The sequence below is a fragment of the Pristis pectinata genome, chromosome 16, assembly GCF_009764475.1.
Source record: "Pristis pectinata isolate sPriPec2 chromosome 16, sPriPec2.1.pri, whole genome shotgun sequence".
NCBI classification, from domain to species: domain Eukaryota; kingdom Metazoa; phylum Chordata; class Chondrichthyes; order Rhinopristiformes; family Pristidae; genus Pristis; species Pristis pectinata.
In genome coordinates, this window is record NC_067420.1 from 34,730,182 (window position 1) to 34,754,335 (window position 24,154).

At 38.8% G+C, this 24,154-nt stretch overlaps 1 protein-coding gene across 4 annotated transcripts in view; it reads left to right on the forward strand.

The window, feature by feature from the left end:
* Positions 1–24,154, forward strand: part of LOC127578695 (nuclear receptor coactivator 3-like) — a 177,960-nt gene that overhangs the window by 12,947 nt on the left and 140,859 nt on the right. For 3 of the 4 annotated variants that reach the window (XM_052030983.1, XM_052030986.1, XM_052030987.1), the window contains exon 2: positions 10,207–10,299. The gene's annotated coding sequence lies outside the window, so the exon portion shown is untranslated. Of the gene's footprint in view, positions 1–10,206; positions 10,300–12,707; positions 12,827–24,154 lie in introns of all 4 variants that reach the window. The other variant, XM_052030984.1, reaches the window with a different exon arrangement.

Sequence of the window (24,154 nt, forward strand, 5' to 3'; positions counted from 1 at the left end):
ATATGACTTTTTTTTTAAAGCATCAAAGGTTCCTTGAAATTCAGCCATTCTCTCTCTCTCTTCTTCTCTCTCCTTTTCTCCTCGCCCCCCCTCCTCTCGCCCCCCCCCACAAAATGGCTTAACAATAAGCCATTGCACAGATATTAACATTTTTTTTATCCTGCCCATTATGTTATAGAAGGTTTAATCAGCTTGTAATGAAAGCTGAATAGCTCTTACTAATCTGTTACCAGCAGGAATTCACAATGATCATTGTGTTGTCTCATTAACAGATGGAGCAAAAAGCTTAAGCAGGACTCCTAGAGCTTGTCATGATAAAAAGACTGAAGAAATGGCGGTTTGTCAGGAGTGGACTGTAATTCGACTAATGAATTCAATATGTGTGCCATTTTCTTTTGCGCCACACAGCCTTGTGCATGCTTAATTATACTGAAGGCCTGCAAGAAATAAGTAGTCCGATTAATGTCAGATGTACAGTAATATTTGGAATATTAGTATGTGGAATCAAATAATGCATTGCAAGTTTTTGTAGAATTTTGGAGGAAATTTGAATAGCTGACCAAATGCAGATTTATGAATGCCTGCATTCCAGTCAAAGGGTCATTGTAAATGTATTGTTCTTTACAACTGAATGTATTTCTGTTATGTTCTAATTACTTTGAACAATGTTGAGCAGAAAGGATGAAATTACTTTTAAAAAAAACATAGATTCTAAATTAAATATTTCTTTAAAATTCTGTTTTAAAGGAATCTTTTTTGCATTGTTTTGCATTTACATTTTCCAGAATGGTATTTGTTCTTTCAAAATCTGTGACTGTGCAAGGTGAAACAACAGTATCCTTCCTGAGCTCTATTTATATAAACGACTGTAATCTTTATAAAATAGTTCCTGTTATGCTTGGTGCTTAGGATCTGTTGTGTGACCCCACCCAACTTTCAAATGAATTTTGTTAATTTAGTAATTTTGATTGTGTAATTGTTATGCATGAAAAGCTGTTAATATAGTAACATCAGTAGTTTGGACTTCTTAACTTTTGAGTGAAATGCTCAGCATATATTTAGGTATTCTACATTTCTAATTGGGGTTACTTAATTGGGTAAATGTTTGTTATTTGATAGAGTCAGTCTAGTGGGCTAACTTGTTTTAAATACAGTACAAACTCTACATAACCACATTTTAGGGGATACCCTAACACTCATGTTAAAGGTGAAGTTAACATTTATCCAGTTTCCATCTTGGGTAGCATAGTGACATCTCTGGTATACCAAAGAAATCACAGGCTAATGAGGCACATTATTATTGAGGTTGCACTGTACTTTTTTGAATTTGGCAAATACTTCTTTTCTTCATTCATCTATATTAACTAGGAAATTTTTTTGATGCCACCTTCCAAATGTTAAAACCAGCATCCATGGTTTATGTTTGAATTTTGCTGCGCTGATAATTTACACTTGATGGTGTAATAACAAAGATGATTGTCAGAACAAATCTTTACCGCTTAGTTCATGGTAAAGTCTTAGAAATGGTGGCCTGTATATATTTTTTGTTCAGCACTTGAGCTACCTATGCTTGGCATTGATTTACATATTGTGGTTGAATTTGCCTAAATCTTGTTTAATGAAGGGCAATACTTCGAGGTGCAGTATTGGGAATGTGGGGTTGAATGATAAAAATAAGGCACTGGCTAGGGTTCCTTGGACCAAGCCCCGACCACAAAACAGATGGGAAGAAAGCTTTGACAGCTGGCAAAGCCATGCACCTTGTAAAATATCTTGGGTCATGATCCTGCATCCAAGACATTGACTTGCACCTTTTACCTCCACAGATGCTGCTTGAACCACTGAGTTCTTCCAGCATTCTGTTTTTTGTTCCAGATTCCAGCATCTGCAGCCTCTTTTGTCTTCATACTTAAAATACTTAATCTTTTAAAAACAATCAAAGAAACATTCACCTGAATTCAATTAATTCAGAAATGTAAATTGCCTTATTTTTTTCCCTTCGTCATTTCTTTACATTTTAATAGATGGGGATGGTATTACTGCTTTAGTCTGGTCTGGCACAAGTTTTGCAGGTGGATTTCCCCACTATAAATTCCAGAGTACAGTTGGGATAAGCTGGTGAAGAGTCACAGAAGCATAAAAGGCTTTGGGATTCACATGCACATGTGCAGCAATTCCAAACCTGGTGGCAGAATACTGCCAGTACTTCCTGCAAAATTTGAGCCAATACGTTTCTGTAATGTGCATTTCAAGTTGCAAGCAAGGAGCTGGCTGACATTCTGCTCATCCAAAACAAATGGTCACTCTTGGGGTATGTCATTATCTTGAGAAATGGAAAGTACAAAATTGGATTGAGATTGGGCAGTGGGATAGAGAGAGGAGGAGAATGGATTTTGTAGATCCTCAAACAATTCCATCTGCCCTGATATTTATTGTTTTGAAGTGAAACCTTTAATACTGGCTATCCTGCTAATCATGCAAAAAGCTTCTACAATGATTTTTCTGAAACCTAAACAAAAACTACATTTGTGGTTGTACTACTGTTCTGTACTTGCCTACTATGAGTCTTTTACAGGCGGACTAGAGTCGATGAAATGTGTGGTTGCTATAGGAACAGACTGCTGAATGCAGCCTCAAGGTCGGTCAGTTATGACAGTGATCAGTCTGCTCAATGTGGAGGATTGTAATAGGTGCATTTGAAAGGTTATTGGAATGTTTCTGTGCCAGAGACTCCTTGTGCACTTATAAAATTCAGATTGTTGATGGAAATATTAAATGTTGCCTTTCTTGCCGATAACTAGGGCCCCAGTTTGCAGATATGTGGGGGACTACAAAATGGAAAAAAGAAAATTACACAGAATTGGAACCAAGTACCATATATTGTGTAGTGTGTTCTTTATAAAGAATTTAGTCTTCCAAGTTGTATTTGAAGGTATGGTGGAAAATAAATTCCTGAAGAATTTTCTTGAATTATATTTAAATACACAGTTCATATATTATTTGAAATCATGGAGATGAATTCAGATATTCACTGTTTACTCATTGGAAAGAGAAGGTGTGTGTGTGTTTAGGTGGCAGCCTTTTGATTATTTGGCAGAATCATATTTTGAGATGTTGACAATTTCAGCTGATCTTTTTAGTGATCCTTCAGAGCTTTGTTTCATTGTTAATTGTATTTTTACAAAAACTTGTCACATTGTTAATGTTTGCATTTTGGTGGTCTGGATTGTGATTTTTCCAACTCCGAACATGTGCAGCAAACTCTCAAAGATGTGATGTGGGTTATATTTCAAGTTTAAAAGCCTTTTGAAAATGAGTTATGATAAGTTTTCTTCTGTTGATTTAAAATTCTATCTGCAATTGTATAGTGTTTTATTTCCAAAACTTATGCTGATCAAAATAGGAGTTTGTAAGGTGGCAGTCAGGCAAGTTTTTTAAAAATAAAATGAGAGTTGAACTTTGAATGTAATTTGTATGGTTGGTTAATTCAAAATATTTTGGAGGCTCCAGTAACTATTCCAAAGGAAGAGTTTTTCTTTGTTTCAGATTTCGAATTTTGTACAGCCTGAGGGTATGACTAGCTTATGATTAGAGTTAATGAATAAGAAGCAATTTTCTGATGCCATAGGTGTGCTCATCAGCGATGCATCTTCAAGAGATTTTCTGCTTCTTTGAGTTTTTACTGGCAGCGCTTTGAGTGAAATGTTACAACTTGATTAAACTTTTTTTACTTTGTTTTGGTATTCCTTTGCCCTGGGCATTCATAACAATGTAGAGACACATGAGAATCTGGCAATCTCCTTTCATCTGTTGTGTTGGGACCCTTATTATGCAGATAAAGCTAATTCCAGTCTGCCCTTTTATTTCTGGTATGTATGTGCATTAGTTTTGAACAGCTTTACCAAGCAACAAAAAAAAACATTTCCAATGAAAACCTTAACTTTGAGAAAGAAATGTACAAATTTGGTGAAACAGTGATTCATTTGCATTTCTTCCAATCTAATGTACTGCATTTACTATTCATAACGTGTCTTCCTAATTCGGAGAAACCAAATGCAGATTGGATGATCGCCTTGCAGAGCACTTGTGCTCAGTTTACAAAAGTGACCCTGAGCTTTTTATTGCCTGCCATTTTAATTCGCTATCCTGCTGCCACTCTGACTTTTCTGTCTTTGGCCTTCTGCACAGTTTAAATAAGCAAGGTTCAACACAGACTTGTAGAACCACACACCATCATCTGTCTGGGCACACTGCAGCCTGTAGAACTCAATGCAGGTGACCCTGCTGTATTGGGGGAGGAGGGGAGGGGGGGGGGTGAAGTTTAACATTCCTAGAAAATGGTTCCTATCACTATTTGTATCACTAGACTGCATCATTTGTGAATGTGTCAAGAAACACGAGTTGAAAAAAAATTGTATTTATTTAGTTACTTTCCAACACAAATTCTGTGAGATCGAATTTTATTCCATGTCTCAAATTTTTGGGCAGTGATTTTGTGAATTCTGTAAGATCAAATTTCTGTAACCCAAGCGACCGTAACACGGGGTCACCTGTACTGATTTCTCCAACTTCAGATAGCTCGCTCTTTGTTTGTAGTAGAACCAGCCATTTTTGTCTGCCATCTTTTGGCCCAGTTTTTCTTTCCTTTTTGCATAGTCTGGCCTGCTGGGAATGTCCTACAACCTTGCCTTAAGCAGCACATTACACAGAAAAGAAGCTTGAACTGATTTAAATGGCCTTTTAATTGCCACATTAGGTCACCTGGTCTTGCTGTATCAAAGATATTTCCTTTGTCCCACCCATCCCATCCCACACCTTCTCTGCCATCTAAACTAACTTGTTTTCTCTCTTTCCCAGTTCTGATGAAGGGTCTTGGATCTGAAATATTAACTGTTTCTCTTTCCACAGATTCTCCCTGAGCTGCTTAGCGTTTCCAACATTTTGTTTTTAACACAAGTCTGTTTTTTACCGTTACACCCAGTAACAATGCAGCCATTTAAGGGATTATTGTGTTTTTTTGGGAAGTGAGAAATACAGTACACTTTCTGTTTTTGTTACAAATAAACTATTGGTGGCCTTCATTTGCCGTTTATACATAAAGCTTCCAAAAACAAGTTATGGTTCAGCTTGTACAAGAGGTGCAATTCTGTGGCATATTAAGATTAACCACTATAAAGGCAGTATATATTATAAATTTGCAGCCTCTGACGAAGTATCAATTTCAACGTTTCCCAAAGCCAGTCAGTTGTATGAATAAGAAGGGATGTCTGATACCACATAACGTACACATGCCTGCTGCCATTGGATGCTGACTGGTGGATGGGGCTTGAGTGATCTATCATCTTTCGTCTGGTCCATGCCATCTACTCGCAGCTACGATCGGGTAGGAGGTACAGGAGCCAGAAGTCCCACATCACCAGGTTCAAGAGCAACTACTTCCCTACATCCCTAATCACTACCTCAGTATAGCAACACTATATGATCACTGCACTATAATGGACTTTTTTTTTTGTTCAAATTGTAGTGTTCTTGTAAAAATTGTTTAATTTGTTTTGCTTATGAATGCTGCTTATATGATGCTATGTTCCTGTGATGCTGCTGCAAGTAAGTCTTTCATTGCATCTGTGCACACATGTACTTGTGCATATGACAATAAACTCGACTTTGACTTTTCCAGTTTTTAAAAGAGAATTGATATCGACTTAAGCAAATAAACTTAACAGTTAATGACTTGTGGTTTAATTTTGAGTGTTTCAGTCTACCTTTATAAAAATTGGCGATTGCATTTGAGGACTTGCACTAAAAGATGCACTATCCAGTAAAAATCACTTTTGGCTTTTCTGACTTGCCATGTGGTAAAAAAATAAACATTGGGAATGATGAAACACTCCAACATAGGACACGTGTTCTCAAGATGCTACAAAAGACAGTCCCAATATTTATAACAAACAAGTACGATGTTACACATTTATAACCCCTCCCATCCTTTTTTTAAATTGTGCTTCCCATATTTGTTAGTGATTTTGGGGTTCAATGGAAATATTTAGGGGAAAAAAATGAATGTGAAATAAGATTCCAGTGTGACACTTTCCTGCCCAGTTTTCTGTCTGAGCAATAATGGGGAAAGCAAGAAGGCACAGAGGTGGACAGTGGTAGGATGGTAGAGAGACAAATGACTGCAGATGCTGGAATCCAGATGAAAAAACAAGAAGATGTTGGAGGAACTCAGTAGGTCAGGCAACATCCATGTGGAAAAGCAGATGGTCAATGTTTTGGGTCAAGACCCTTCTTCAGGACCAGTAGTAGGATAGTGATGGATGGAAGCAGGAGTAATTGGGAGTTGCAGTAAGAATTGGCCACTTAGGGTCACAATTTTTCCCAAATCCACTGCGACTGATTTAGCAGTCGTAACTGGCACTGCTCACTATCTCCTATGTGAAAAGAAAAGACTGAGGGCTTCGATGTAAGAGCAGGGAGATTTCGCCACAGCTGGCGTACCATGTGCAGTTCAGGTCACTACATTTATGGGAGGAACGTTCGCCAGTATGTTGCCTGGAATGGAACATTTGAGTTGTGAGGAAATCCTGGATAGGCTGGGTTTGTTATCCTCCAAGCAGAGGAGGCTGAGAGGGAACCTGATGGAAGTATGCAAAATTACATGGGCATAGACTAGATAGTAGGGAAAACTTTTTTTGTCTCCAACCCCCCCCCCCACCAACCTGGCTAAATGTATCTAAAATTAGAGACCATAGATTTAAGGCAAGTGGTAGGAAGTTTAGAGGGAATTGAGGATGATTTGTTTTTCACCCAGAGGGTGGCTGGAATCTGGAACACACTGCCTGAGTGAATGGTGGACGTAGAGACTCTCGTAATATTCTGGATGAGGTTTTGAAACACCAAGCTATAAAAGGCTAAGGACTAATTGTTGGTGAATGGAATTGATATAAATATGTAATTGATAGCTGGCATGAACAAGGTGGACGGAAGGACCAGTTTCCTGCTGTTTGACTCAAAAAGTAGTCAATTAAATGAAGAGGGACAAACAAAAGGGAGCATCAGGAGCTGAAGATCAGTGACAGAGAAATGGCAACGGTGATAGTTGAAAGAAGTGTTGAAGTGTGATTTTTATATTTGCCATGTACAATATCATAGCAGGTCAATTAACTGTAAGAGAAACAGGAAGCTGATAAAGACCAAAAAGGTCTGAAATGAATACATCAGACTTTACCAACAATGCTGATCTGCTGGACTGCAAGCACAGGAAGCTGTAACATATTCTGGATGAGTGAAAAATTAATAGAGATGGTACCAGAAAGGGTAGCAGCAATTAATGTTACATCATCTGGCCCTGATGGATGCACTTAAGCTTGCTGAGGGAAGAGTCTAAATTGCAGAGCCCCCTGGCTGTAATATCCCAAATGTCAGTAGATTTGGGGGTAGTACCTGAGGACTGGAAAATTGCAAATGTTACACCTTTATTCGAAAAAGGGGGCGTGGATAAACTCAGTACTACAGCCCAGTTAGTTTAACCTATATGTCATGGAAATCATTATGGGAACGATCAAGGACAGATTTAGCAGTCACTTGGATAAATGTGGATTGATTAGACGAAATTAGCAAATCAGTTCTAACAAACTTGACTTCTTTTGATGAAGTAACAGGCAATTGATGAGAAAATGCGGTTGAAGTGTATGAAGTATATGAACTTAAAAAGTGCTAATAAGGTGTAATATATGCTGATCAAGTTTGGACATAGAATAAAGGGGGCTGCAGCAACATGGATGGGAAATTGTCTAAATAACAAGAAGCAGTAGTTACAGTGGAAGATGGGGTTTTTATTTTGGACCAGAGGAGAATATATAGTGGGGCAGCTCAATGGTTGGTACAAGGATACTGCTTAATATGGATTAATCATTTGATTTGAGTGTACCAGGCACAGTTTCAAAAATCGCAGGTGACACTAAGCTTGGAGGTGGAGTGAACTCTGTGGAGGATCATAATGGTCTTCAAGGAGCCATTGACAGGCTGGTGGAAAGGTGGATGAAGATTAATGGTTAAAAAAAATATAACAGTTTGTATTTTGGTAGGAAGAATGAGAAGAGGGAATATAAACAATGTCACAGGGTAGGTTGAGAAAGTGGCTTTTTTATATTTTAAAAAAAAGCATACAGGATCCAGTGCTTTCAACAGAGGTATAGAGTACAAGAGCAAAGAAGTCATGAATATTTGTAAAACACTTGGTCACTGTAGTTGGAGGATTGTGTGCAGTTTTGGGCACTATATTTTAGGGAAGATGTTAGAATCCAGATTTACTAAAACATTGATAGGGATGAGAGACTTTAGTTAAATGGAAAGATTGTACAGTCTGGGATGTTTTTTCTTGTAATGGAGGACGTTGCAATGGAACCTTCAGTTTTCAAGATCATGGAAGGTATGAATAAAGTGGATAGGGCAAAACTATTCTCGTTCATGGGGGTGTCAAGGAGCAAATGATTTTGAATCAAAGTGAAACGAACCTTCACATAAGAACATTTACACAGCAATGCTCAGGATCTTGAATACAGTGTTGGCAGTTGTAATGGAGGCAATTTTAGTTGTGAAGTTCATTAGGGAGCTGGGTAAGTAACTGAAAGCAGAGAATTTTCCAGGGGGTACAGACACCGTGGGAAGAGTTGGAAGGGCCTGCTTTGGTGCTGTAACTATTCTGTAATTCTGCAGAAGTACCTGTTGTAATTAGTTTGGTTCAAGTGGTTTTCTACCGTGGCTGGTTTTGTTTCATTAAAGAAAAGATTTTGTAATCTAGCTGAAACAATCCTCAACTGTACATCAATCTCATCTTTTGTGTCTTTGGAAGACAAATATATTTGTGCTTTCATCATCTTTTTCTGACCAATTTGACATACAGCTTAATGCTGCATATTTCAAATGATAGTCCAGAAGCTGGCTAATAATGTTGCTATGTCAAATGTTTGCTAGCTTTTCCTACTCAGTAGTTAAAATATAATATTGAAGGCATTAACTGAGCTGGTTGAAATGAAGATTTTTTTTGAAAGTGTAACTTATGCAGAGGTCTAAGTGTGTTTTTTCAGCTGCTGACACTTGCAATTTTCATTTTAAGTATGCTGTCACCAAGCTGGATCAAATGGAGCTTTTGCACTAACAAATTCTTGATCAAAATAATATGCCTCCCCACCACATAACCCTCTAGTATACTCTAACAGTATTGGGAGGGTGGGGGGGGGGGAGAGGGGAGTGGGAAGAAAACTGGCAATAAAAACAGATTATCATTTTTTTTTCATACGTACTAAACCAGAATTCTATTTTTATTACAAAAGGAATCTTAATGTCATTTCGGTGAACTTTTGACATAGTTGCATATGATTTAACTTGATTCAAAACTTGTCATGGAAAAATTTAGGCTTTTTCATTAATCCAACCAGCCACTTATTTTCCCATGTTTGCTGTAACACTTTCCTGCACTTGAGGAATTGTGAATGGATTAACAAAACTAAATTCACCAGAATAGGTGAAACTTAATGGTGATCATTGTGCAAGAGCTGTCTACCCTTCTCTTGGGTTAGGTAGGGGAAATCTGGTTAAAGGTCCTGTTGCTATACCGCAATCCACTGGAGCTTCCACTGGAATTGCAGATTATGACTGTTGGATAAAAATCCTATTGGGATTAGTTGTGTTGCCCCTTTTTGTTGAAATAGATTGCTGACTCTTACTATACAGGGCTTCTGGCACTTGTGTGACACTGTCTCGGCAAGGAATCAATGGTATCGAAAAGAGGAGAGAGAATGTTTTCTGCAGTTCTGCACTGTTCTTGCTTTGATGGAGTAGAAAAAGAAGAAATATAATCTAGAAAGCAATATCTGCGCTTTTGGGGCTTTGGAATGTCTTTCTGCCAATTCTGAATATAATTCTGAGTTGAGGCTTTGCTTTGTAAGCATGATTCTTTATCAGATGGAATGTGGCACCTCTGTTAAAAACAGTGTGGCTGCAAGATTTCAAATTCATGTTGAATGACATTAATGTGATTGAGATTTCAAAAACCCATCTATTTATGAAGCGTTCTTGAAAGTTTTAGTTTAAAAGTAACACACATCTGATGTTTGGGCCTTATTCATAAAATTCAAAAAAACAACTGAATATTCTGTACTGTAGTATCTGTACTGTAGTAATTGAATTTTTATTTGATCACAGGTTGTGGACATCACTGGCAAAGCTGGCATTATTGAAAATCCCGAATTGCCCCTGAACCGAGGAGATAGTTAAGTTGCATGTAGACAAGACCAGGTAAGGATGGTGGATTTTTTTCCCCCAAAGGATGTGATTGATGGTTTTTCACAAAAATTCGGTGGTCTCATTATTACTGTTACTGATTACTTGCTAATTGTTAAATATCAAATATTTTTTAATTTGCTTGGGTTTAAGTCCCCTAGCTTCTGTGGTAGGAAATGAAGTATGGAGTAATGGTGCAAACCACTGGATTTAACCACCATGCAACTCTAATTGCATGGGGTTAGAATTCCAATATTGGTGCAGTGGACAAAATATACAATGCCCTGTTGCCACTCAAGGACCACAAATGTCTGCTGTCCTTGGACATCCCTGCCAATGACAGACGTAGTAAGTCTACTGTGTATTGCTCTTTCTGGAGTCCCACATAATTAACAACTACATAGAGACTCTGCAAGGCTGAATCAGGATGGTGTGATGAAAATAACTTGCAGATCGAAGAGCTAATTAACTGCAAATGTGAAGCATCACAGGATGGAAACTCCATGTTTGGAGGGGAGGGGTGGGGGTAGACAGAAATATAGCTCTGCAGGGACCTAAAGGACAGGTGGGTGGTAAGAGGACAGGAGGCAACTCACTGACACCCATCATCTGATTCAACTGGTTCTTCAGTGCTGTCGGGGCAAACTACAACAAAATTACCCACAGCCCCACCCCATTGAACAGGAGGCGAACTTATCAAAGAGAGCAAGTTAGTGATTGCTGGAAGGAACACTTCGAAAACCTTCTCAACCATGAATCTGACTTTTATAAGAGGGCTTGATTCCATCACAGAACATCCCAATCAGTTTAGCCTTGCTGCTACTCCTGACTGACAAGAAGACCATATGCCAAGATTTTTAAAAAAAGGAAAATGCCTCAAGACCAGGAGTGTTCCTGCAGAAGTTTTAAGGCTCGGCACTAAGGAAGTTTGATTTACAAATCCACAATCTCCTTGTCCATATCTGGAGTGGGTGCCGGGGTTCTCAGGTATTATAATCATTGCCATCTTCAAGAAAGGAGATGACCAACTCTGGTAACTACAGAGGGATATCCCTGTTGTCTACCACATAGAAACTCATAATCAGGGTTTTCCTCAACTGCGTCCATCCAGTGGGCGAAGAGTTGCTCCCTATGTGGTTGTGTGGATTTCGTCCATCAAGAAGCGCAAAGGATATGATGTCCACCACAACTCCAAGAGAAATGCAGGGAGCAGCACTACCTATAGCTTTTTATTTCACATCGCCAAAGACTTGGAGTGGAACTAATTTAAAGGACTAATGTGAGACTGTTCAACCTATGTCACCACCAAGTTCACCTCGGTCTGTACTGGAGCTACAATACACATACAATATTTGCGCATATTCCAAGGCTGAACCTCTGACTTATCATGTTCACTGAAGCTTCCAAAAGGATGGAGTTTACACTCAACATCTTCAAGACAAAGGTCCTTCAGCAACATGTAGTTGGCAAGGTAATTATGATATAATAAAATGCAGGCTACTCGACATTAATAAGCACAGCTGAAACTTGCCCACTCCACCCTCTCTACTGGCCTTTGTCCTGTCTCCCAGAATAAAGGTATTTGTCGTTCTTACAATTTCCTGATACTCCTATTCTCATAATATTTTAGCTCCTTAATTACCTTTCCAACTAGCATACCTTCATCCTTTCCCTTTACAGTTACCTTCACTTTGATTTCAGATAATGCATCCATAGAATCATTATCTGTTCCTGGATACCTAACTGCACCACGTTGCCCCATGTTTGCCGATATAGGCTATCTTTAGCACTTCCCTCCTCTTTTAAGTTGTCAGCCTCAAAAGTAAAATACTCCAAGTTGTCTTCTAATTATTACCTAGTTGATTGAGTAAATTCTCTTGTTCGTAAGGTCGCTTTCTACCCCAGGGAGTAGGAATAAGTCTGCAGTCACAAAAGAAGCATGTATTGTGGCAGCTGATTATTATATTTTGTTTTCTGTAATTTAATTCTGTTGAAGTTAATGAAACCAAATTTTGGAAGTACAGTGTGAATCTGCTGTTATTGCACATTTATTCCAAGTGACTAAAGATGAATTTCTGCCTTATAAAGTGGTATCTATTAATGTGCTATTGAGACTTGGTTCTATAGTAACTTATTGTGATCTCTGACCCAACCTTATTGCCATACTGCTAGTTGCCGGTCCTGGTAGAATGACTAGCCAATCAAATATTTCTCCATCTAAATATTAGTAGCCACATTGGCACTGCTTTCTTTGGTTTCTGTCAGCAGTTCCAGGCTTTCATTCAGAGAACATCAGCTTTTCCAGGTTGCCTTTGCAAGGTGATTCCTGAAGTGTGTGACTTCACGTCATTGTTGAACTCAGTTTCTTCCTTGTGTCAACTAACTGCTTATGTAACACTGCAATATTTCCTTTTTGTTACCAGAATCCTCGTCTCCAAAAACTACTTCAGTGTTCTTTTGCTGACCTCCCTATTTAAACTCTCCACAAGACTCCACTTATATCCAACTTGTGTCCAGTGTCTTTCTGTGCTTCAGCATGAAGGTAGTATTTTGTTTTCAAACATTTTCATGGCCTCGCTGGTTTTTGTGCACACATCCTCTACTTTACTGACACTTTAAAATTTCGTCCCACAGTTTGTTGTTTGATTAGCTGTTGTACTTCAAATCTCTTGAATTCTGTATAGAATTTCTTTCATTTTCTTACTACTATCCTTATTTCAAAACCAACAAAATATCCAGCTCTTTGACTGTGCCTTTGCCTAACCTCCAAGGTTTTCTGTTTGCTAACCCCATCCCTGACTATGTCCATTGTTTATGTCCTTTGTGCTCCTAATTGTAATGCACTCTGTCTTCCTGCATATCTGGTTTCCATATTTGAAAAGATTTAGGTACTGGAGAAGGTAGAATGATCTCTGAACTGATAAGGTGTATCCTTGGGAAGATAGAACAAGATAAGAGCTGATATCCTTAGAAAAGCAAAGGCTGAACAGGGACCTGATGGAAATTATTCTGAAAAGATGTGATATCTTCCCTTTCGAGGATAATGCAAACTTGAGGTCACATGCTGGTCACAATTGAATGCAAGTAAACTTACTTGGAGGTTGATTAGAATATGGAACTCAAAGCATATGAAGTCACTTGTGCGGCTACATTTAAGGTCAAGATGGATGAATGTGGCAGAGTAAGTAGGATGTGTTGATGGGTTTGGTTGAGTGGAGAGATGTTCCGATGGAGCATAACTACCACATTAGATCTGTTTGACCAAGTGACATTTTCTGTGCAATGAATCTTGTGAGGGTTTTTATTGAGATGCACATTGATTTTCTGCTTTTGCTTAGAATCAGGTAGGATTATAGAAGGGCTGTTTGTTTGAGATTTGAAGCTTTTGGTGCAGTGTGGTAGCAGTGGCGTTGTTGAATGTTCTAGTGACAATGCTACTCTTTGTATAAAGCATTTCCACCCATCTCCATTTAGATCTGAACCACAAAGGATAAAGTAGTCCCCAAAAACTGGTTCTGGAGAATGTATTAGAATTTATTTGCCACATTTTTTTAAAAAAGACTTGCAAATATTTATTGTAGAAAAACAAGTCTGCTTCCTGGAAGAGGGAAATGGATACTTCGCAATGTTTGACACCTCCAACAGGGGCTTCTTCGTCATTATACAAGAAGTTAATGCAATTGAGGTTATAATTCACTATTAAAGTAGTTTAAGCCAGTCTTTGGGGTTGGGGGAATATGATTGAGAACTGCAGAAACAATGGAAAAATCAAGGACAAAATGAGGACTGAAAAAATACTTTTTTCAACTTATCAGCTGAAGTTTTATCCTAACTGTGGTGGAGAAGAGCAGAGGGAGTGACAAATGGAGTGCTGGGTGTTTGGAGGATAGATGCAGAATCCTTTAGTTGCTCTTATTCAACAATCCGCAGTCTCACCCATTTTATTTTAAAGCATTTTCACCCCTTCATCAGTTTGCTGCATTAATTATAACCCACTCCATATGGCACTGAGTCATGAGTGTTCTGCCGCCTGACTTTTTGAAGTCCTGCTTTTGTTTGCAGTGTTCTATTTTGGTTCAAAGTCTTTTGAAGCGCCTGTTTCATGTTTTTCATTCCCAGAATTCTATGTGGATAAAGCATTATAATAATTAACTCAAAATGGGAGGGAGCTGTCCTGACTCCAGCATTGTTTGATGCTATCTGAGCATCATCTGACTGAAATGCAGTTGATTGCATTGTGTCAGCAAAAGAGTTAAAGGTTTGCGAGTTGTAGCAGTGGTTTTTGTTGAACTAAAAGAACGTGCTAGTGTTACAGTTTTTACTGTTTCAGTGTTACCAAGGGAATACTCTTGAGAACAAAATGTTCCTGGTATCATTTTTGAAAACTGTTTAATTATAACTTTTACAGAATTTCTCATCATTTTGAAAGATAAGTGTTTCTGCTGAAAGGTAATGAAAATTCCAAGATTTAAGTGTGCTTTAGAATGCTGGTTGAATGCATGTAAATTGCTGGCAGGATTTTGGTGATTCATGCCATATGAAATTTCTCTGATGGCCTACCTTACAGCTGTATTAAATCACCAGAGTCCCTGATGAAGATAATTCGCTCCAGCTTTTAAAATTGAAACCATATTTGCTTTTCTGCAGTGGTGGAAAAAGTAAAAAAAAAATCAGTTTAATTAAATCAATGTATTTGTGCTCCTAATAATTGTTTAGAATTCTAATGATTTTAAAGCAGCCTATTGCAGAGTAAAGCCAGCTTGAGTTGAGAGTAATGTGAATCTAAATTTACCGAATTATTCTGTTTTTACAAATGGCTAAGTATCAGCAAAGCTGAAAAAAAGATTAATTTACATTTTTTTTTAAACCTTCAAGCAAATTGATGGAAATTGAGATTTATAGTAGCCAGATAAATTTTTAAAGGTATCGACTATAAAAGCCAAGTGGCAATGAAAAACCTTTATATGATAGTCATGTTTTACATAAGGTCTTTTTTCCAATCATAGTGCGTCCCAGAGGGCTCTATAGTTGGAGCCTTTTCTTTTGTTTTTCAGGATTTGGGCATCGCTGGCAAGACCAATGTTTATTGTTCATCTCTAGTTGCCCTGGAGAAGATGGTGAATGAGCCACCTTCTCAAGCTTTACTGTAAAAATACTCCTGCGATACTGTTGGGAGGGAGATCAAGGATTTAGACTCAGCAGTGATAAAGGAACTGAGATTGTATTTCCAAGTCAGGATGATGTGCAATTTGGAGGGGAACGTGCAGGTCTTGTGTATGTTCATTTGCCCATTGCCTGTCCTCAAGGAAATAGGATTTGGAAGTTGCTGTCAGAGTAACCTAGGCTGTTAACTGTAGATCATTTGGTGGAGAGTATAACTGCAGTCATGGGTTGTCAGACAAGGAGGCTGCTTTATTCTGGATCTTGTCCAACTTCTTGACTGTTGAAGCTGCACTTATTCTGGTCATTCTACCACACTCCTGACTTGTGCCTTGTAGATAGTGGAAAGACTTTTAGAGCCTGATCCCAATTCATTGCTAGTGAATTGTGTATTGTGTTTCTGCCTATTGCATGCTGTTTCCTTGTTGTACCTGGCATGCCCTTCTGCGCACCCCTTGAGCCTGGATTACTTTCCCGGCTTGATTGTGAATTGAGTAAGATTTCAGGCCATGAGATTATCTGTTGTGATGTTTCCGACGATCGACAGTGCCTCCATGGATCCCAGGTTAGCCATGTCAGATCTGAATTTAGACTGCCCCATTTGACACAATTGTGGTGTCATACATGATGGAGAGTGTCCCTTGTGTACAGATGGGACTTTGTCACCACAAGGACTGTATGATAGTCACATCTACCAGTACTGTCATGGACACATACATTGGTGAGCTTAAGAACAAGTAGGCGATGGAAATTGAACTCCTTTGCCCAGAGTTTATTATATTCCCTTGGTACTTTCAGTGCTGCTTTAACGTTGTTTAACTTGGGGGAATATTGTAGGTGGTAATCAGAAGATTACCAGGACTATGTTTGGCCTGATTGCATGGCGTATCGAGTCAATGTTGAGGACTTTCTCCATCCCATCCATATACCATTGTATTCTCCCTGCTGGTGTGTTGTCTGTTGATGGGACAGGAAGTATCCAGGGATTGTGATGGAGGAGTCTGGCAAGTTGTCTGTACAGTAAGTTTCTGTGAGTTGGGCTGCTGTATCACTGGTCTGTGAGATAGTTCTCCCATTTTAGATGCCAATTCCCATATGTTTGAGAAGGACTTTGCTAGATCAACTAGGTTGGAAAAAATATTGCTGTATATCAGCATACAGTGCCTGGGTGAATGTCAGGTGGAGCTTGGGTTTTGTTCTTTCTGTAGGTCATTTCATATGGCAGTTAAGAGTCAATCATGTTGCTGCCATTATGATTCTTGAGGCCACGCAAGGCCAGACTTGGTAAGAATGGCAGATGTTCTCCCTTGGACATTATGCAACGAGATGGGGTATTTGCAACAATCTAGTAGTAGTTTTGTGGTCATCCTTACTCAGATGAAGATTTTTTTTAAACTTCCAAATTATTAACTGAATTTCAATTGTGTAACCAATCTGGTGGAATTTAAATTTGTGTCTCAGAGTTGTCAGTCCAGGTCTTTTGGTAACTTAACCACCCCGGGTTGGGTAATTTTCATGTGTAGCCACAATTTAATTGCAAGGAACAAAATAAGATCTAGAGATTATGTGCTTGGTTTTGCACTCTCTCCTGACCAAGCACTATATTGAAATATTAGAGAAAATGGGTGATCAAGATTTTGTGGTAGCTGGCATGCAGCAGCAAACCCACATGAAAAGGAATCGCCTACAAGCATCTTGCACTCTTCAGATGAAGACTGAAGAGACTGCAGATGCTGAAATCTGGAACATTTGCTGGAGGAATGTAGCAGGTCAAGCAGCATTTATGGGGAGAAAGGAATTGTTGACTATATGGATCGAAACCCTGCATCAGGACACTTCAAATGAAGTTTGCTACGTCACACCTCATGGAGAATGCAATGGCAGCAGATGTTTGGCAGTGGCCACACTTTTACCATAACCCAGGAACTTGGATGCTTCAACTTTGACATAGCTCCCCTACATAAGCTACAGGGCAAATCATGTAACAAAATGGCTGATGCACCTTCCTGGAAGTTCAAAGGGAAAAGGTCAATTCAAAGGGGTAGATTTTACCATCAGGAAGGAACAGCCTGCTGTCTTGGTGACTTCCCCATGGGATAAATAAATGCCTCACAACCTTTTGGTTTATTGTATCATTGAACCAGCATGCCATAGTTATCAGTATGTATGCCCTGACTATGGAAGTAACAGATAAGGCATAAGAGGAAGGCTATTCCATTCTTTAGGATTCTGATTGCTTGAGTCATACATCACAGAAATGGGCTCTTTTGGCCCTCCTCGTCCATGCTGACTGATGTCTATCAATGCTAATCCCATTTGCCCACATATCCCTATCCAAATATCTGTCCGAACACCTTTCGAATTGAATTGTATCTGTCTCCTCCACCTTTGGCTGCTTGTTCCAGATATTCGCCACTCTCTTTGTAGAAAAACTTACCCCTCAAGATCTCATTTAAATTCCACCCCTCACCATAAACCTGTGCCATCTAGTTCTAGACTCCCCTGCCCTGGGAAAAAGGTCCACAATCTGAATTCTAACAGGAGACCAGCTGATTCTCATTGGTGTTTTCTGCCAATAGTGAAAAGGATTTGAAGCTCTGTTAAGGTATAACTGACAGGAAAGGAGCATGGAAAACAAACTTGGTTGCATTTCCTCTTGATTACATGTTTAGAATGGTTTTGTTATAACCAGTAAAGTATTCTCTTTAAAAGACAAGTACACAACTCATGGGAACGCCTTCATTCCAGGCATTGCCATATCATGATCTGAACAGGGGACTACAGGATATCTGTGTAACCACACCCACCACTGCAGCTGATTGTTGGGTTCATAGCCTATCCACCTGTTATCTCCACTGACATGACCCCCAAAACTGCAATTGCAATGGAAATGCTGTTGCAGGAAAATTTGTCAAAGGCTTCGAGGATCCTATGAAGGAAGATCTACTAAGTAAACATCTTGCAGCAACACCATCAGGAGCAGAGAGTGCCCACAGTGCCTCATAGGTGCTGAAATCCATGATAAGTAGCATTTGTGGAAAGAACTGAAAAGTAAAAAAAAAACTACAGATGCTGGAAATCTGAAATTAAAATGGAAAAAGATAGGGATACCGAGCAGGCCAGGCGGCATCTGCACAGAGCAAAACAGGGTCTAAATTTCGCTTTATCACAGAAATATAGGGATCGGCATTAACCACTACTTGGGTTGTTTTGAGTTTGCCAAAGACTTAAATTTGGTTAATCCCTCGGGATTATGGAGGAACCTCTTCAAATTTAACAGTGTAACAAAAGCCTTCAGATTAGAGGGACTTTTAAATAGAACTATAAAAACTGTACAGTTTTGGAGTCAAAATTCTTGGGTGAAAAGTTTTTTTAAAAAAATGTCTTTAAGCAAATTTAAATGACTTGCTGATGTAGGGAAGTGAGTTCTGCTTTTTATATAACTATGCAAAAAAGGGGTTGTACTGCTTGAAATGTGAATTTACTTGCTTTGTGTATTTACTATCTGATACATAGACTCTCATCAAGTTTATATCAAGCCCAAGGCAGTGAAACCCTTGATTTCATCTAAGTTGGGCTATTTTATGCCATCGGGTTCATGGTGTACCCTCTATTTCAGCAGGTGAGAACTTTGAGTAAGTTATCACTCCTGCTCTAGGGATTTGAAATATAAAGTGAAAATTAAATGAGAGGTTACTGAAAATAAATTCAGGAAGTGAATGTCTGATGTGTGCTATTCAAAACTGTTTTACTTTTAAGTTTGAATTTCAAAACCTTTGTACTTTTTTGAATTACTCCAGTTGCAATTAGGTTAATGATTTATTATGAATTCTGCTATTTCAAATTTAATTTGAGAACTTACCTGAAGGGAACATACCTACTTGCAGCTCACACTGAGTATGACCAGTGTGTGTGTGTGTGTGTGTGTGTGTGTACTACACATATGCAAACTTCATTATCATTGAGCAATATTACAGATCCAAGTTCCTCACCAATTAACAAGTATAGTTTATTTTAAAACTCATTGAAACTATTGTAGTCATGAGAAACAGAAGTTTAATTGAAGTTGAATCATAAATCATAAATAAGTGATTTTTGCTGAAATTGGCAGAAGTTGTGTATTATTTGCAACTCTGATCTTTAATTTATAGAAGAGTTTATGTGTATATTTCTGTGTCCCACACAAAAGCTAATGGGGGTGGGGGAAACAAGTAACATGGATGGTCTGGCAGGGTACAGTTAGAAAAAGAATAATTGAGTGAGGGTGATTAAATGCCCATTTTTACTTACATACAGAATTTGAGTATGAAATTCAACTCAGTGTGTGTTCAGTTCTGAAGAAGGGTCTTCAGCTGAAATATTAACTTTGTTCCTCCTCCCACAGATGCTGCCTGGCCTGCTGAGTGAATTCAGCAGTTTGTTTTTATTTTGTATTTGGTGGCATTATTCTGATTTGGTTTGGATTTCTAATCTGGATACTTAATGCAAGTGGACCAACCAGAGCACTTATCACGTAACGTTTCAAGCAGGCACTTTGGCTTGGGAGAATTAGAATATAAATAAGCCACATGATTTTCATGGTGCACTGATTTATTAGTAAAGCTGCAAGGGCAAAGGTACAATGATCTACAGACTGTCTCTGGGTTACTAATGCTCAACTTATGCACACCCGCACATGCAAACGAGCTCCCATAATGTTACGAAATTCAAAAGACTGATGTATGTACATACAGCATAGGAACAGCCCTTTGGCCCAACTTGTCCATGCTAGCCATGGTCCCTTGCTGAGCTGGTCCCATTTGGCCCATGTCCTTTCCTATCCATGTACCTAAAATATCTTTTACATGTCGTAATTGTACCTGCTTCTACCACTTCCTCTGCCAGCTCCTTCTGTATACCCACCTTCCCCTGTGGGGAAAAACTCAAGAGCCTCTCAGGTCCCCTTTAAATCTTTCCCCTCTCACCTTAAACCAATGCCCTCTAGTTTTAGACTCCCCTACCCCAGGGAAAAAGGCTGTGACCATCTACCTTATTTATGCTTCTCATGATTTTATAAATCTCTGTAAGGTCACCCCTTAACTTCCTCTGCTCCAGGGAAAACAGTCCTAGCCTCTTCATAGCTCAAGCCCTCCAGTCCTGGCAACATCCTTGTGAACCTTTTCTGCGCCCTCTCCAGCTTAATCACATCCTTCCTATAGTATGGTGACCAAAACTGCACACAATAAACCAGGTGCGGTCTCACCAATGACGTATGTAGCTGTAACATGATTTCCTAACCCTTGTAGTCAGTGTCCTGTATGATGAAAGCAAATGTGTCATACGCTGCCTTCACCGTTATGTCTACCTGTGTCACCACTTTCAGGGAACTGCGTACCTGTACCCCTGCGTAGGTACCCCAAATGGCAGAACTAGTTTCCTCCTTCTCTCCACTTTGTCATTTTTCTTTCTTATCAGTCTTATGTGCTTTTGCTGCCATTCATTACAGTACTGTATAAGTATGGTTACCATATTGAGTAATTTTTTGTGTATTTTCTGACTTATGGACAAGATCGATTTATGGACATCTGTAAAAAAAAATGAAACCCACTTGTTACCAAGGGACAGCCCGTACAAGGAATTTAAGAATTCTGTTTCTTTATTATATCTGTTCCTATTTGCCACAGAAATGGAAAGAATAAGTTGTTTGGAAGAACTAGAAATGGGTTTTTTTAAATTTCAGGTTTGCATTATAAAGTTTTGTATTTCTGAAGAATAGCAAGTCATTTTTTTAGACCTGTTCATGAATAGTGACTTTTCCTCAATACCTTTGTCCAAAAGCAAAAATTCAAAAGTGTCTACAATAGTCTGAGAGGTGAACACCTCCATTAATGGCCATCATAGGAATAATAGTTGTCACATTTTATCCAGCTTAAACGTAGGTTAATGGGTCATAGTAGGTCTGTGGTTTATTAAGTGCTGTGTAATTCTTGTGACTAAACATTAGATTTTAACTTAAAACCATTGTGAGGTGGTTTCATACTTAACAATTGTTGTGGTTTTGGTAGTTTAAGTTATCCTGTTACTGAATGCACCAAAGCTGCTACTTGTTAATGGGAAAGTGGCAGTGTGATTACATAATTAGGATAAGACCATCATGATGCTTGATGAAGGTTTGCTTGCCATCCATTTTGAATTCCTTCAGAGTTAACATAGAATTACATACAATATGTATATAGGTGCAGGCCAGTCAGTCTATCTAGTCCATGTTAGAGTTTTATGCTCTACAGGAGCTTCCCTCCTATCCTATTCATCTAGTTATATAAACAAACTCCCTGTTCATATCTCAGCTTCCTTATGAAGGCAAGCATGCTGAATGCCTTCTTCACTACCCAATGCACCCGTGTTGCCATTTACAGTGAGCTATGAACTTACACACCAAGGTCTCACTACACATACACACTACTGTGGTGCCTACTATTTACTCTATATGTTCTGTTAGTATTTGATATCCCAAAATGCATTGCCTCACACTTTGTCTGGATTAAACTTCATTTGCCACTGCTCTGCCCAGCTTTCCAATTGATGTATCTCCCTTTGTATCCCTTCACAACCTTCTTTGCTATCTACTACTTCATTGACTTTTGTGTTGTCAGCAAACTTACTAATTAATTCACAATGCTAAAGTCCACAAAAATCCTCCTCAAAAATCTCAATCACATCTGTGAGACAGGTTTTCTGCTGCACAAAACCATGTTGACTCCCCTTAATGTCTTTGCCCTTCCAAGTGAACATAACTTCTGTTTCATAGGATTTTTTTCCAAAAATTTCCCAACTATGGATGCAATGCTCATTGGCCTGTAGTTTCCCAGCTTATCCCTTCTGCTCTTTTGAATAGGAAACAATATAGGCAAAAACTTCAAAACAACATTCTTTATTTGATTTCTAGGTGACAACATTATATTGAGAACCTCAAGTTTTTTTCCTCTAACGCACTGGTGCAAACATTTGCTCTGTGTCTATCAAAACCTTTTTATTATTGTAAAGTTATCTAATGAATCAAGAGACCTAGTTTGTGCATAGCGTTGGACAGCACCCATGCTTATCTTTTTGCCCGTCTTCACTAATCCCTTTTGCATTAAGGTCATATCTTTCTATGCCTTGCCTATAAGTGACTGCCTAAGTGTGCCTTAAATGCCCCTGGCAGCCAGTTCCAGATATAAACCACTCTGTTGTTTAAAAAAAACAAAATCCTCTCAAATCCCCTTTAAAATTCCTTCCTCTCACCTTAAACCTGTGCTGTTTTGTTCTTGATACCCCTACCATGGAGGGGGGGGGGGGTTCTGACTATGAACCCTATCTATGTCTTTTATAATTTTGTAAACCTCCATCAGGTCACCCTTCAGCCTCTTGCACTCCAGGGAAAATAAGCCCAGCCCTTCCAATCTCTCCCCATAGGTCTTTCAATCTAGATAACATCCTGATGAATCTCCTCTGCACTCTGTCCAGTGCAATCACATCCTCCTTTGGTGTGGCGACCAGATCTGCACACAATATTCCAAGTGTGGTCTAACTCGTGTTTTGTAAAGTTGCAACATATCATCTCAACTTTTATATTGTATGCCCCGACCAATAAAGGCAAGCATGCCATATGTCTCTTTCACTACCCTATCTTTCTTTGTTGCCACTTTCAAGGAACTGTGGACTTGAACCCCAAGGTCTGTTCATCAACATTCCTTTGTGCCCTGCCCCTTAATTGCATGTGTCCTACCCTTATCTGACTTCCCAAAATGCATCACCTGCACTTGTTGGGATTAAGTTCCATCTGCCAACATTCTCTGTCCTGCTGTAGCCTTAGACAATCTTTTCCGCTATCCACACCACCACCAGCTGTCATGTCATCCAAAAACTTACTAATCATATCTCCAAAATTTGCATTCATGTCATTAATATATTATCACAAACAACAAGGTTCACAGCTCTGATTCCTGTGGTACACCATTGGCCGCAAACTTCCAATCAGAAAAGCACCCCTCCATCACTACCTTCTGCCTCCTATCACCAAGGCAATTTTGGATCTAGTTAGACAGTTTGCCTTGAATCCCTTGTGCCTTAACCTTCTGAACCTTAATCTTCAGCCTACCATGCGGGATTGTCTAATGTCTTTTTTTTGTACTCTCATCATTGCCTCTATGTCTCCATAATATGGCATCTGGAACTGCACACAATACTCAAGTTCAATATGCATTCAGGATAATTCTATTGTTTCAGTTATTTCCCTTTATATATAAACCATAGTATCTGCTTTGCTTTTGTTATATCTTATAAACGTGCAGTCCTACTTTTTACTTTATCACCTTCTATATTACTCTGGTTTGCGCTGTCTTTAAAGAAGTTAGTGAAGTTGGTCACAGAAGATACCCTGTTGACCCATGCTGATCATTCATTGAAGTAATTTAGATTTTCGGATTTTCTTTTGATTTTCCCATTTTTAGCAAGGAAAGCTTTTTCCTCTATCACCAACTTCACGCAAACTAGTCTGTGATTTCCTGGATGTATTCCATCTCATTTCTTATAGCTTTAGTACTAACTATCCACCAGCTCATTGCACCTGTTCTATCAAATCACATATGTTGTGTAATAGTGAATCTTTAATTTGTGCTCCCAATGTTAATAATTATTTTAAACTATTTGTAGAGAATATGCAAATTTTCTGGTTTTACAGTTTTCTTAA